This window comes from Protopterus annectens, chromosome 11.part0 (genome assembly GCF_019279795.1).
Source record: "Protopterus annectens isolate FY-2018-M chromosome 11.part0, PAN1.0, whole genome shotgun sequence".
In the NCBI taxonomy this organism is placed as follows: Eukaryota; Metazoa; Chordata; order Ceratodontiformes; family Protopteridae; genus Protopterus; species Protopterus annectens.
The window spans coordinates 1,142,070,878-1,142,087,026 of record NC_056745.1 but is presented as its reverse complement, the minus strand read 5'-3'; the positions used below and the strand labels follow the sequence as shown (position 1 = coordinate 1,142,087,026).

The 16,149-nt window shown below is 40.9% G+C and overlaps 1 protein-coding gene and 1 non-coding gene across 3 annotated transcripts in view; both read right to left on the bottom strand.

The window, feature by feature from the left end:
* The window catches only part of LAMB4 (laminin subunit beta 4), a 1,139,974-nt gene that overhangs the window by 302,111 nt on the left and 821,714 nt on the right, over positions 1-16,149 (bottom strand). The window lies entirely within an intron of this gene.
* Positions 2,146-2,311, bottom strand: LOC122816049. The gene has a single exon (XR_006367050.1). It is a non-coding gene; the product is annotated as a U1 spliceosomal RNA (small nuclear RNA).

Genomic DNA, 16,149 nt, shown 5'->3' with positions numbered 1-16,149 from the left:
TATATATATATATATATATGAGTCTACCTGAAAACACCAATACGCAAAAACACCGACAAGATAACCGACAACACAAAACCGAAAGTTCAAAAACACAAAACATCACATGCCCGACAAACCACAATCCCGACAATCAACAAAACAAAACAAATACCTTTACCGTCAGCTACGGGATGGGAAGTGTGTGAGTCGGGATGTTTTACGGAAGTGAAGGTAAGTGAGTGTATGTGTGTGTTTTGTAAGTTGTGTCTGTGGGTTAGGGTAGGGAGGTGGGAGTATGAGTGTAAATGTTGGATGTGTCTGTATTTGTGTGTGTGTGTGCAAGGCAGTGTAAAATGTCTGTATGGTGTCTTTTATTTTGTGTATTAGTGCGATCTCAGAGTTAGAATATATAAGTGGGGGGGTGTGGGGGGCGCAGTAGTGTATGTAGTGTAGGGCTTGTAGTTTATGTGATGTGGGTTGTATGGTGTGCGAGTTGTGTGGTTTATGTGTTCTGTATGTTCAGGGTTTTTGGTTTTCTTGTTTGTGGGTTTCGGGATTTTTGTTGGTTCGACTTTACAGTCTCGAGTTACTGAATTTCAAGCATTCAATAATTCAAAGTAATTCAAGATTGTGAAGGGGAACCATATATATATATATATATATATATATATATATATATATATATATACGTGTGTATGCATGTATATGTGTGTGTGTGTGTGTGTGTGTGTGTGTGTGTGTGTGTGTGTGTGTGTATATATATATATATATATATATATATATATTATATATATATGTGTGTTCGTATACATGTGTATGTATAAAGCATATGCCTATAACATGTAGCGGAGTCATACCTGAGCAGCAATAGTCAGAACCTCTTAGTGCAAAGGGATGTAATGTAAGTATTGCAGGTGTAAATGTAGAATGTTGCTACAGTAACAGGGGTTGTGTCAACAGACATGTTGTGTAGGAAGTCACTTCTGATACTGACATGTACACCATCAGTTACTGACAGACATCATGTCATCATGGTGAAGTACCACACAAATCACAGTAATGATCCTGTGGAATGCAGCAGAGATATGACCAATAAACCTGGACAGTCTGACACAATCTGGTCAGTCCAGAGGTATATACCGAACCCCTTAGTGCATGACTTGTGGATCAAGCCTGACAAAGTGGATGTTTACAGCCATGTAAATGGGGATATCACAAAAATACTGGAATAAATAATCTCACACAGTTGCTGCATTCACACACTCCTCTATGTCCTTACACATATTAATTGGAGGAGCAGAGGTCCCAAGTCCACATACTTCCCACTAGTTTGTGACATACATCTTTACAGCATCCCACTGCTTTTTCAGAAATACACAAAACTTATGGTGGCCAGGCAACAGTACAAATGACAGATATCTGGACATAGCATCACACTAGGTAAATACACTGAGCTGCAAGGCATGTCACAAAACACAGTGCAAACTACAGGCAGACTCCCACAACACTGACCCAAGTTTCCTATGGAGGAATATAGCAGGCACTACAGACATGTAACAGCATGGAGTAACAGACACCAGTGTGATAGTGCATACAGACAAGCAATCTCAACACAGTCACGGTCACATTATGGTAAGCCTAATTAAAAGTACAGTATATGGACTGTGTGAACAAAACCATCATCATATGTGCCACTCACACACTAACCCTACATATACTGGCCCAATACACAGTAGTAGTCTGATGCCTGACTGTGGTATGGGACATGTCTCAATCTGGCACTACAAACATATATGCTGATAGGTACCGTAAACTGGAGCAGCATGCAACGTCAGATAGAACAGGACCAAAAACAATGACATCTACCACAGTCTGTACACAGGCCAAGTAACATATTCACAATACACACTCTATCAGCAATAACCTTAAGTACACATACCTCACTACTGTACAGACTACAACAGAATGTCTAGGTTTTGTCTCAAATATAAGGCCTACTATACATAACATGTTCATAGGTTCATAGATAAGTACTAGGCTAATTGCCCTTGCAAGCCATTTTAAGCCTAGCCAATTATCCCTTGTGAGACTCAAATCCTGTGCCTTGTGTTTGTAAGGCAAACACCTTAACCATTAGGCCACCGTCCCAACCCAAAAAAAATTCAGGGATGTGCGCAAACGCAGTCCCCCACTACCATAAATTATGCAGTTGAGTTTCCCACATTTGGGAAAATCAGAGGGGTCAACCCAACCAAAATGTGCAATGGAAGAACCTCACCCTGGGGAAACCACCTTCTTGATCGTGGTATTCCCCCTGCCAGGTAAGTAGTCTAGCAGTCTGATGTCTCAGTGGCTTGATATCAGGTATGATGTCAGTAAATAATGATATACTGTACATATGCATCTCTTACTGTATGACATATGGACTTGGGGGACAGAGGCACAAACACAGGGCCAAAATTGACATATTGCTATAATAAACTGGGAAAATTCCTGATGTAACAGAGTTTGTTATGACATGTCTCATCTGAGGGATATGAAGTCAGTAACTCACATGGATGTCACCATGCACTGACTGCAATCATCACAGTATGCTACTGAACTTCTAAAGATAGGAAATGTGTGAGTAAAGACTCTAAACTCTGGCCAGTCTGTGGATAGCCCTACAGGTGAGAGTTTCCTCAACCACATAACACTGTCATGCTTGACTTTAAATCAGGCAGAACAGCCATATCCGTACAAACCCTGTTAAACTAACATTACTTCAAATGTAGAACAACAATAATTACATTCTGTCCCCATGTCTGGAACATTCCCTCCTGTTTGTTAGCATGTCTCCACAGTGTATGTTGTAAGAGGTATTTTCAACTACCCTCTGTGATGCTGTTTGTCAGGCACCCACATGAAGTCCTGCTCACAGTGAAGGAAAAGGTCCAATGAACACATGAAGTGCTTAGTTAAAGGAGTGTCTTTCCATGTAATTGGCTATAGGAATGATACCAGGCCTGTTCCACATGAAATTAGCATGTGGGGGACTGCAATTCATGCACAGACCTGATCATGAGCATTACTTACAAAACTCAAGCTGTTGCCTATGCAAAACAGATGTACTTTTCCACATACAGAGAGAGAGAGAGAGAGAGAGAGAGAGAGAGAAAGTAAGAAAGGAAGGGAGTATGAGAGTAACAGCCAAGCATGTTTGTGTATGATCCTTGGGTGGAGAATGGTATCTGGGTATTATAATGGTTGCCTGTATTGTTTACTAATCCATACTGTCGCATAGTAATTGCACATGGCTGTACACATTTATGGATGAGGATTGTCAACAACAACCTCTACAGTGTTTGAGAACTGTTGGCCTTGTAATGTGGACATTGGGACATATAGGTCCTCAATATAATGATGCATCAAAACCAACACTGCAGTGGATCCTGTCATTACACAATCACCCCAATGCCTGCACAGGATACTGATGACACACACACTTACCAGTACTGAGATTCAAACCCCTACCTGACTATGTATTGCTATTACAGTGTTACAAAGTTATTGCACATGCCACGGAGCTTACATTGGAGAGCTGTCCAAAGGTATCTTTGAAGGTGAGTAACATCAGCAACAGTGCTAAAGGAGGGGTAAGGGAAGTGTAGTAAGTGTGAATGTCCTCAAAAGCAGGTGTCAACAAAGACACACACACTCTCTCTCAGGGAAAAGCACACATTATCACAGTTGGCAAGGTCAGGATTAGAACTCCTGCCTAACTATTTTGCTACACTATAGTATTACACAGTTATCACAAGTGCCACAGAGCTTATGTGGCTGAAACATGGCCAAAGGGTTATTTCAAGGTGAATGAAATCAGCAGGCATGCTAAAGTAGGGCAATGGGAGGTTTAGTGAGTGTGAATGGCTTAAAAATCATTCATCTCCAGTGTGCGCACACACACACACACACACACACACACACACACACACACACACACACACTTGCCAGTACTGAGATGCATAATTTCATTGCTTCACAGGTGTGTAGTAGGTGAATGGGCCTGAAGGCTGTACAAGGCTAGGCAGTGGGAATACCTTGGCATCAGGCCACATGACAATAGTATCCAGTGTGTCTCAGGGGTGTAGTCCCTGGAGTGGTCCTCAGGGGTGGGTATTGTATTCACCATTCACTCATCTGGGTTACTATTGTGCGTGGCCAGTAATGTGCACTGCTTCCCCATGTGTGTGCTCTATATTCCATAACATGGACAATGTCTGGGTTGTGCACATGTCTCACATGCATGTTCTTTGATGTGTGAAAGTATACTTGAGGTCTCTCGGGCATGTTGTGTGTTGTTATTTTCTGACGTAGCATTCCTGCCCTCATTTGGTGAGACCTGTCTATGGAACTGAGGTCGTGCTTGCACCTACATTGACAGCATGATACAGGTATTCAGTGGAGTTAGTGGCATCTGTCTATACAAGGCATGTGCATAAGACATGGTATTCCCTTTGTGGGTTACATTTGCAGACTCTACAGTTGTTGCAGATGTCCAGTGGGGAACATAGTAAAAGGGGCACTAAGCATTTATTTGCCTACTGCAGGGATGGAACAGGGTGCCATGTCCTTTTACTTGCTGGATAACACACAGTCAGGAGATGTAACACATCACAGTACTTTCTGATGTCAGTGGCACTGTTGTGGTCAACAGGCATGTAGTCCACTGCAATCACACCGTGGTTACTATCTGTGTAGCAATATGCAGGGAACAACCAATATAGTGGTTGCTGCCTAGTCAAGTGTGTTTCTGTATGAGACATGGGTGGAGAGTGTTCTCTGAAGGGTTGCTTATATTGTTCAGCAATCCATAATGTCACATGTAGGGCTATGGATTGTCTACACCAGCATCTCTGCTGTTTGACATCTGCTGTCCTCATAAGGTGGACATTGTGACATATACTAGGTCCTCAACATAATAATTTAGCAAAACCCATCTCACAGTGGATCCTGTTATTACACAATCACAGCAACCATCACACAGGATACTGATGACAGACACACACATTTTCCAGTGCTGACATTCAAATCCTTACCTAGTTATGTACTGCTACTATAGTGTACCGCATTTATCGCATGTGCCACAGAGCTTATAGGATGGATGTTGTCCCAAGGTACTTCTAAGGTGAGGAACATCACCAGCCCTTGTAAATACTGGCATTGGGTGATGTAGTGGGTGAGAGATCCCAAAAATAATTTTACCCTAAACACACATTTACATTTGCCAGGGGGAGAGGTTCAAACCTCTATCTAACAATCTTTATGGACCATTATGTTGCACATTTACTACATGCACCACTGACCTGACATGGTTCAGGGTTGGCAACAGGTACTTCTAAGGTGGATGATATCTGCAGGACTGCTAAAGTTGGGCTCTGAGATGTATACTGGGTGTAAAAGGGGCCAAAATCTGTGAGGTACACACACAAACACTTGCCACAGCTGAGATTCAAACCCATACCTGTGTAGTTACTGCTACTGCATTGTTCCACATTTATGGCATGCACAATAGAGCTTACATGCTGGAGAGCTCTCCACAGGTATCTTTGAAGGTGACTAACACCAGTAGCAGTGCTATAGGAGCGGTAAGGGGAGAGTAGTAAGTGTGAATGCCCATAATATCAGGTATTATCAAAGACACACACACTCGCACAAACACACACAGTTTCAAATTTGCCATGTCTGGGATTAGAATTCCTACCTAACTTGTATGTTACACTATAGCATTACACAGTTATTGCAAGTGCCACAGAGCTTATGGCGCTGGTCTTTGTCCAAAGGGTTATTTCAAGGTGACTGACATCAGCAGGCTTGCTAAAGTAGGGCAATGGGTGGTGTAGTGACTGTGAATGGCCTCAAAATCATTGATCGTCACAGCCACAGACACACACACACACACGCACACGCACACGCACACGCACACGCACACACACACACACACACACACACATACACACGCACACAAGGTTTCACTGTTGCCATGTCTGGGATTAGAACTCCTACATAGCTAGTATGTTACATTATAACATTATGCAGTTATTGCAACCACCATGAAGCTTATGGGGCTGACCCTTGTCCAAAGGGTTATTTCAAGGTGACTGGCATCAGCAGGCTTGCTAAAGTAGGGCAATGGGAGGTCTAGTGACTGTGAATGGCCTCACAATCATTCATCTCCATACACACGCACACACACACACACACACACACACACACACACACACACACACACACACACACACACACACAGTTTCACAGTTGCCATGTCTGGGATTAGAACTTCTACCTAAGTAGTATGTTACACTATAGCATTATGCAGTTATTGCAAGCACTATGGAGTTTACAGGGCTGGCCCTTGTTCAAAGGGTTATTTCAGGGTGACTGACATCAGCAAGCTTGCTAAAGTAGGGCAATGGGAGGCGTAGTGACTGTGAATGGCCTCAAAATTATTCATCTCCACACACACACACACACACACACACACACACACACACACACACACACACACACACAGAAACACATGCACAGAGTTTCACAGTTGCCATGTCTGGGATTAGAACTCCTATCTAACTAGTATGTTACACTATAGCATTACTCAATTATCATAAGCACCATGGAGCTTATGGGGCTGAGACTTGGCCAGAGGGTTATTTCAAGGTGACTGACAGCATGAGTGCTATCATAGGCAATGGCAAGTGTAGTATGTATGAATGGGCTATAAACCATTCCTCTGGAAACACACACACATCACTCAGTCGCACACAACTTTACATTTGCCAGGACTGGGTATACAAATGCTACACGAATACTGATTTGTACTATCAAGTTACACAGTTATCACAAGCACCACAGACACCATAGAGCTGAAGGCTACCAAATGCAATTTCTACAGTGATTGATATCGGCACATTATGTGATACTGGCCAATTGGATGTGTGGTGGGTGGGACAGGCCTCATGATGGAAATCTCTCTGTCATTGTCTGTCTCTCTCTTCCCCACATATCTGTGTGCATGTTTGACCTATTATAGTGTGTGTGCCTTGGATATGTGTGAGTATTTCCATCCAATGTGTGTGCAAAGCATGAATGGTGTGCAATGTGGTGTGTGTGTGCACAGACATCTGCGACTGACAGATATGTATAGTCCACTGTTGTTGTCAGACATGGACTTCATTTCTCTAAGTGTAGGAGCATGCCCAGTTTGACCTTCTGTACTGAATGTGTGAATCCATTCCATGTAGGCTGTACTCCAGTCCAGGATTTGGTGTTCTACACCTACAGCTAGCAACCTATTTCTGCAGGATATCTGTAGATAGGTTGACAATATGGAGTCACAATAGGCGAAAGATAGTGGGATATTGTAACCATTGTGACTGTGCTGCCTGTGCTACATGGTTGGTGTTACCACAGATATTCAGACATATGTACTTACGCTGTGTTGTATTATGTCATCAACTACTGACAGCTATACTTATTTGCTCACAGTTATTTCCTGGGAAATACAAGATGAATGAAGCTGTGTCCAGTATTGTGGTCTGCAGCCTACATATTCTTGCACATTCATGCCATTCTGGAAGGGTAGCTGCAGACACTTGCTGATGGGTCTGGGTAAATGGTCCAGCACCTTAGTACTGTGGTGGTTGAGGATCCCATGCTTGTACACATATCGATGTAACAGAATGGCCATATCCTACTGTGGCCATACCTCTCAGCTGTACAAATTCATCCAGGTTACCCAGAGGTACGGGTCATATATCTGGTCAGTTCCCCTTCACATTGTTGTTTATGAGCAAGTTTGTAGCCACCCATTACTGGGTTTGCAGGCAGGGGTAGCATGGTCACACAGAGTTTCAGACTTCACACACTCCATGACATCCATGCCTCTACATCCCCCACAGTGTTATTTGATCCTCTTCTTAACATTCTGCGAGTGATATCTGAGAAGTATCCCTATAGTTGTCCCTTCATCCCAGAATTATTTAGGGGTTGGTCCACAGTTCATGCGGTAGGACATGGTGGGCATGCTACTGGAATTTGTCAACATGGTCTTGCATTTGCGTTCTGTGGACTGTGTTATGTTGTTAGTTGGGACTCCATGAGATAACATACATTGGCAGTATGGGTGAGGCACAGGCCTTTGACAGAGGACTGTAGGGCATTTGGTAGTGATGCAGGCCATCTGTGCAGGCCAGTGCATTCTGTCACTCCTACATTCCCAGGCTGTGAGCCACTGAATTACCCTGGTTTGACAGGGTAAGTGTGTGGTGTTAATGGCAATAGTTCCTGTCCATATTAATAAAATTGGTCTGTATGGTGGCAGGGTGCTGCTTACAGCTAGGGACACACCTGCATGGGACACCTCTTCAGAATGCTGCATTCTGTGGGTATTTCCATACAGAAGTGGGGGTCATACTGTACTCATTCCCAACAGCATGGATATGACCTGTGATAAACCTGTGGCTGATGGTGGGGTGAGCTGAATGGATATGTGATATGGAAGATTTTTGCAGCTGACTCACAGATATACCTGGGACATTCCCCTTATGCTGCCTTGTGCGGGGACATAGGTAGTCTCTCATTACTTTATAACTGTGCCTTTTGTGGTCTGCCAGTGATTGGCCAGACTACATCAGTATTCCATACTACACAGACAAGTAATGTGCTACTAACCTGTATGTATAATTTTGAAGATGTGTGCAACTGACAGTTACATTTTATGTACTCTGTCTAGGGTACTTCCACCTGTGTACTGTGTGCAAGTCTGGGCCCACATTCATGGCATGTCAATCTTTCAGATAGTGACAGATATTGACATCTGGACAGTGAGTATGGATGACTGCTGAATTGGGTATTATAGAACACACAACAACCTAACACACAGACCCCTGCATATTGTACACACGCAACAATGTATCCTGTAAATTGGGCCAGCTCAGGTAATTTGTGCTCCACTGTTATTAAACCCACACATACATTTTACTGCATTTCTACACAGGATTGTGGAGGGTGGAGCACACCTGACAACTGTAAACATTTGCTATGACTGTACTGGTATTTCAGGTACTCTGTTGGCTTCCATTTCATTTTGTATTCTGACCTATCATGCAGACTAGTGGCATATCAGTGGAGTACAGATCTTAGATTTTATTGACCTACATTTCACTTTCAGACTTCTTACCCTTCAGAACTAACATACAACTACCAGACCTGTTGTAGTCTGTCAGTGTAGGTCTGGAGGGGGGCTCTTCACCATTGCCATCAACTGGAGGCCTTAGCACATCCTTTCTTTATGGTCATCTGCACCTGTCCTGCTGGCTGAGGCTGGTGTTGGATATGTGAGCCTCACTGATATGCATGTGCGTGTCCTATGGATACACATTTGGGCCACCACATGTACTGCAGTGGGATTTGTCACCTTATCTAGTACTGCCTACTTTGTTCACACCAGTATTTGTTATGGATTTCATGCAGCCCATATAGGTGTCCACTATCTCCAGCCATCCCATTCAGCTACCCGATTCCCTTGCATACTCACATCCATACATAGATACAAATAGCAGAACACACTATTCCATTCAGCAATTCATAGGAAGAGTGACTTACCTTGTGGCTGTGCCAGTACTGAGGATGGTGCTAGAGGGCTGACTATGCCAGATGCACATAGTACACTCCCTATACATGGTAAAGCACAGGTAGTGTCATGTTTGGCATCCCTTTTACTGTATGTGCGAGTCAGAGAGAGAGTTGTCATTCCCTGGGTCCCTACCATGTCAGTGTATGTGCTATGCGTTGCCTCTTTGCCAAAGCCTGGGCATACTGGGCACACCTCCTTCTGCCTACATGGGCAGGCTCAGGTTGCTCCTCCTCCGAGTCCCTCTGTGCCTGTGATGGCCTTGGCAATGGTGGGGGATGCTGTGTGGCCCTGCCACATGCTGTTCCTGCTGCAGCTGTTTCTGCAGGATCATATTGTGCAGCATGCCACAAACAATGAAAATTTGTGTACACATAGCTGGAGAGTACTGCAAGGATATGTCCAGGCACCGGAACCATGACTTGAGCATCCCAAACACACACTCTATTATGATTCTGGTTTGTGCGTGTGCCTCATTATGGAGTTCTTGTTCGTGTGTGTGTGTGTGCATTTCTGATGAGTGTCATCAGCCACGGCTCTAGTGCATCCCCCCACTAAGTGGCCATATGGGATGTCCCCAGTGGCAAATTTTTGGTACAGCTGTGTCATATGCCAGATGTGGGAGTCATGATAGCTTCCAAGGCTGCCAGCACACAGATTCAAGATAATGCTCTGGGCATCGCACATGACCTGGCAGTTGATGAAGGGGAAGCCCTTGTGGTTTATGTAGACCCTACCCCACTTGCCGGGTGGTGCTTTGATGTGTATGTGCGTGCAGTCTATAGCACCCACTACCTCAGGGTATTTGGTGGAAGAGCCGCATATTGCTGGTCAATGCCTCACAGTTGAGGAAATATATGTGCTTACCAGCATGTGCTGACATGACATCCAGGAACTGATGGAGTACCCTGGATAGTGACACTTATGAGATCCCCATGATATTCCCAGTTGGCCTTTGGAAGGTACCTGTGGCTAGTGTTGTTAACCCTACACATACCTTGGTATCCACTGGGATGGGTTCCCCTCTGTTGGTTCTGTGTGTGAGGCGTGGCCAGCACAGCTCAACAATTTGCTGCAAAATGTCCCTGTCCACCCTATAGCACTCCACTATCTCCAGCTCATGTAGCCCCCTGGTAGGTTACCCTGGGTCTGTACATGTTAACTACTCCTACAGTGGTTATCAATAAACCTGAAGTGATAGTTGACATGATTTCATAACAATGGAAGCTAAAATAGTTCATAAAGTGTGAGGTAGGTAAATAAAGAAGTAATACGTATGATGATAAGTGAATAACAGAGGCTTGATTAATTGTGATTTGTGATTAAGAATGCAATGAGGAGTTAGGAGTAATCACTGGTAGGAGAACCAGTCACAAACTGTTTCTATTGCAGAGCCTGTTCAATCTGTAATATACAAGATTTCATCAGGTGGGCAAAGGATGAATCCACTATACTCAAACCCACACCATCTGGAATTACGTTGTGTTTTAACTTTGCTGTAGTTATGTCACAGGAGGAACACAACAGGTGAAAGAAAAACTATCATTATATCACAAGAATAAAGTAGTACCAGTATATGTTGTTCACTATCATTATATCACAAGAATTCGGTAGTACCAGTATGTGTTGTTGATTATACAGGAGCAGGGCCAGTAGTAATATTCAAGGGACTGCAGATGTAATGCACTTTGGTAGAGGCAAAGCTGAATGCTGCCACATTGGTCCCCTAAGTATTTTTTGAACCAAGATAGAGTCTGAGGTTCCAGAGCATCATCTCATTATCAGAAGGTAGGCAGTCGTTGACTGACTCTGTCAGATGCATTTGGAAGACTCAGAAAAAGTGCTATCAAATTAAACTGTTGGAAAAATAAGTTGTTACCTTAAGAAAGGCAGTTTCCACACCATACCCTATTTTAAATCCATAATATATACTTTTATCAGCATCTCCAAAAACTATGTCAAGATTTAGGAAAATGATAGGTCTGAAATTTCTGAGGAAATCTGCTGTCACTCTGTCCCCTGTCATTTGAGAAGCATTTGTGCAGGGCTGAATTCCATAATCAATAAATAAATCACTGAAGAAAGCCATAAGCAGACTCAGACCATTTGCTGTTGTCTTACATTGGAAATTTGTTTTGCAGTGAAAGTCTAAACAGCTAACTAGAAAGATTCTGGTAATCCCTTGCATGCATTCAAATAATAAAAGAATAAATGGCAAAAGCACAAATGCACTACATCAAAGTCATTAAACACTTGAATTAAATACACACCGACTGACACTCAAAACTACCAGTGTGTTTAGTAAGGATAATGGCTAACGTGTGTGTGTGTGTGTGTGTGTGTGTGTGTGTGTGTGTGTGTGTGTGTGTGTGTGTATGCAGGGCAGGCAAGCAACAGCAACTTAGGATTTTAAATATGAGAATAAATCATGATCCCTGTCTATAGCATGTTTGGTTTCTTATGCATCATTACATATCGAAAAGGACAGGTAATATTATATTATATTATATTATATTATATTATATTATATTATATTATATTATACACCCTTTGGCATGTACCTGACAAAGCCCTTGCAACAGTCTGAGAGGCCACAGAGGTTCCTCACAAAAAGAACACAGGGAGCAAAGAACAAGTCCTATGGGAACTGTCTTAATGACCTATCCCTATACTCTTTCTACTATAGGCTGCCGTATGGTGATATATGCCTAGCCTACAAGGCATTCTCCGAACCCTGACTGATGGAATTGCTGTACATCAACAAAAGAAATAGCATCAGAAATACCTGTTCTAAAGATGTAAACCTCACCTGTGATATAAATAGGACATGTTAAAGGGACAGTTATGTGTCTGAAAGGATACCTCTTCTCTCAAAAAGGCTTCCCATCCTTATGAAGCAAAGCTTATCCTTAACCCATTCAAACATAACTTGGACCTATGCATGGGAAAACACAAATTTACTCCTGTTATGGCACTATGTCCCTAACGGACAGAGGCAGCCTGTAAACACTTGATGTGTGCAAATTTATATTGTAACATTAAAATTCCTTGGTGTACTGGTACATGTCAGCAATATATTGGTAAACTGGAGGTAAGTTTGACTTGGCTTAAAATGGCTCTTGGACCAATAGCCTAGTAATCACCTAGGAACCTATGTTCCTATAAGCAGTGTGCGCAGAGTTTGGACTAAATGCTCTCTTAAATACTTCCACCACTTCAATTCTTCCAACATAATACTAGACAGTATGAGTAGCTGTTCAGCTGTCTTTTCAGACTTACTCTCAATATCTAGCACAATTGAAAATAATTAGTATAAAACGTATAACAATTTGTCATCCTTTAAAATGGGAACCGAACTAATGACAGTGTGCCCCTCCTGTACTCTGCATGCCGACTTCTTTTGAAAAAGCAGTCAACTTCTTTAACAACATCGTCTTGCGCATATGAACAAGATCCCTATGTTTATACAGGGTAATATATGACCAAAGTCCATTATGTTTATACAAGGTAATATATGAACAAGATCCCCTATGTTTATGCAGAATACATGAAAGTTTCCCTATGTTTATACAGGGTAATATACAAACAAGATCTCCTATGTTTATGTGGGGTAATAAATGAACATGTTCCACTATGTTTATACAGGGTAATATATGAACAAGATCCCCTATGTTTATGTGGGTAATAAATGAACATGTTTCACTATATTTATACAGGGTAATATATGAACAAAAATTTACCACAAACGAAATCTCTCACAAGCTGCAGACAACTGGTACAGATCAACAAACAAATACAATCCAAAAAACTGCAAGCTGCAAACTGGTATAAATTCAGAGGTATTTTTTATTCTCTCTGCACGTAGGGACATTACTTATATTCACAGTTGGTGAAACAAACCTTTCATATATTAACATGTCCTTTAAGTTTCTTCCCCTCTTATAAGAAATTGAGGGTTGTCTTGGTAGCATATTGGACAAAACTTTATCTCTTAATAAAACATTCCAGTAATATTTAACCATGTTGTAAATCTCTTCACTTTTGATATTATAAACAGAAACAAAATACATTTTTTTCTCTTTTAACCTTCTTACTAACAATATTTATTTCACCACTAACATTTTCTTTCCATTGTAGTCCCCCCTTCATCCATTCTTATGATTTTTCATTTAGCTTCATTAATAATATCAAGGTTGTATCCTCTAGTTACAAACATTTCAGCCGATTGTGCAATTTCTTGATATAAATTTTCCTGTAAACTACAAATTCGGGACAACCGTAAATATTTACCATATGGTAGTGCCACTATGAGGTTGGGTAGATGGCAGCTAGAAGCATGGAGATATTGGCTCCCATCTATAAATTTCCTGTGTACCCCAGGGAAAACTTTTCCATCATCCATGCCAACCAACACTAAATTCATGTCACCCTTTTGCCATACCTTAGCCCATCAAATCAGAGATTGTAAGAATTATGGTGTAAATCCTCAACAAAATGTGTAACTTTTGTCTCACCCCCTTCACAAATAAAAATCAAATTGTCTATATAAAGAAAATAAAATTTGACATGTTCCCTCATAAATTTATGTTTATATAAATACTCTCATTCAAAATATGCCATAAAAAAAATTGCATACATGGGGGCAAAAGGTGCTCCCATGGCCGCACCTTGTTTTTGTCTATAAATTTTGTTATCAAATAGGAAAACATTATTCCTTAAAGAAAAATCTATCAAATCTATAATATAACTGGACAATGGATTATCATCTAAAAAATAAAATAAAGAACGTAACCCATCTTGATATTTTATAAATGTGTACAAGCTCTTAACATCTAGGGTTATCCAATACATGTTCTTATTACACACTGTTGAATAAATTTTATTTAAAAAAATCAAAGCTGTCTTTGATGTAGGAAGGATTTTTCTGAACATGGGGAAGAAGTAACTCATGCAATAAAAGGCCTATATTGTGAAGAAAATAACTGCATGCTGAAATAATTGGCCTTCCTTGCAGGTTATGCACATTCTTATGCAGTTTAGGTAGACAGAAAGAAGTAGCCAACTCACATCCTTCACTAGTAAATTTTTTCTGTACATCACTCCATGTCAAATAGCCCAACCGTATACCTTTATTTAATAAATTTTGAAATTCCCCTATAGCGCCTTCATATATTTTATTTTCACTAGTTTCATAAATTTCCTTATCCAATAAATGATCTAAGCACATTTTATGATATTCAGATACATGCATACAATTTTGTTTATCTGCCCATTTTATAATCGTCTGTTCTACCTTTAAGTTCCTGTAAGGCCTTCTGTTCTTTTAATGTTAAATTGTAACTAATGTTACCTCAATCTTTTCTTACATTCTTACAAATGCTCATAAGCCTAGTACTTATACAGCAGGAACTTCTTATTTTAACATTTGTTAATGTCTGTTATGTACTTCACAGATAAAGATTCTAGTTGTCTACTGATGTACTATGTTCTTCATCTGTAAATATGTTTTAAGTAATTGCTATGTAAATTGTTAATCGCTATGTAATCCAATGTAACTACTGTCTGTTTATTTTAACTGTGGATCTTTTCTCCCCGGGCCTCCGCTGAAAATGGACCTACGTCCAGTCGGACACTTCTGGTCAACAAATATAAATAAATAAATAAATAAATTTAAAGCAAAATTCACCATTGAGTTAAAGTGTGAAACATTTTCATTAATAAAAGGGGAATACATTTACTTTTATTAGAAACACAGGAAGTGTCAATAAGACAATATGCATTTTCCATCAAAGTTTGGTGCTCTCATTAAAGTCCGAATAACAAGAATACTATCATTCAGCGAATCTATTCTGAACATTCTACTACTGAATTCGTCATATTCGCATAATGTACTTTCAAATGTAATTTATGAATTAAACAAAATACTTCTTGTTTTAAAACATGACTCATTGTAACAACAGTGGGAATAAACTTCAACCCTAAATTTAAAACAGAAAACTGTTCGTCTGATAAATAACAACCTGACAAATTTACAACCATATTGGCATTTTTTTGTAACAAAGTCATTAATGCCATCTACCTTTTTTGCTATAAGGTTGTTGTGGCAAAGGTCCATGCTGGTTATTCCTTTTATAATATCCATTGGAGCCATTCCAGCTCCGTTTGCGGTTAAACTGTTCCTTGTAACTATCATCTCCACTCTGAAAACAGCATTCGTGTTCTAAAAACTGTTGAGTTGGTGGCAGTGGCGGAAATTCACTATCACTATCATGCATATCATTATGGTCTACCCCCTCAGAGGAAGCAAATTAAACTGAATGTGACTTCTTATAACCTTTGTGCTTACATCATTGACTCCTATGATTTGGATTGGCTTGTGCAACAAAGGCCCGCCCATTCTCATAATCCCCAGTGTCACTGAGGATTTTTGTTTTTTTGTATTCAACCAACTCTGACTCTAAAGCGTTTAATTTGCTATTGATCTATTCCATCAGACC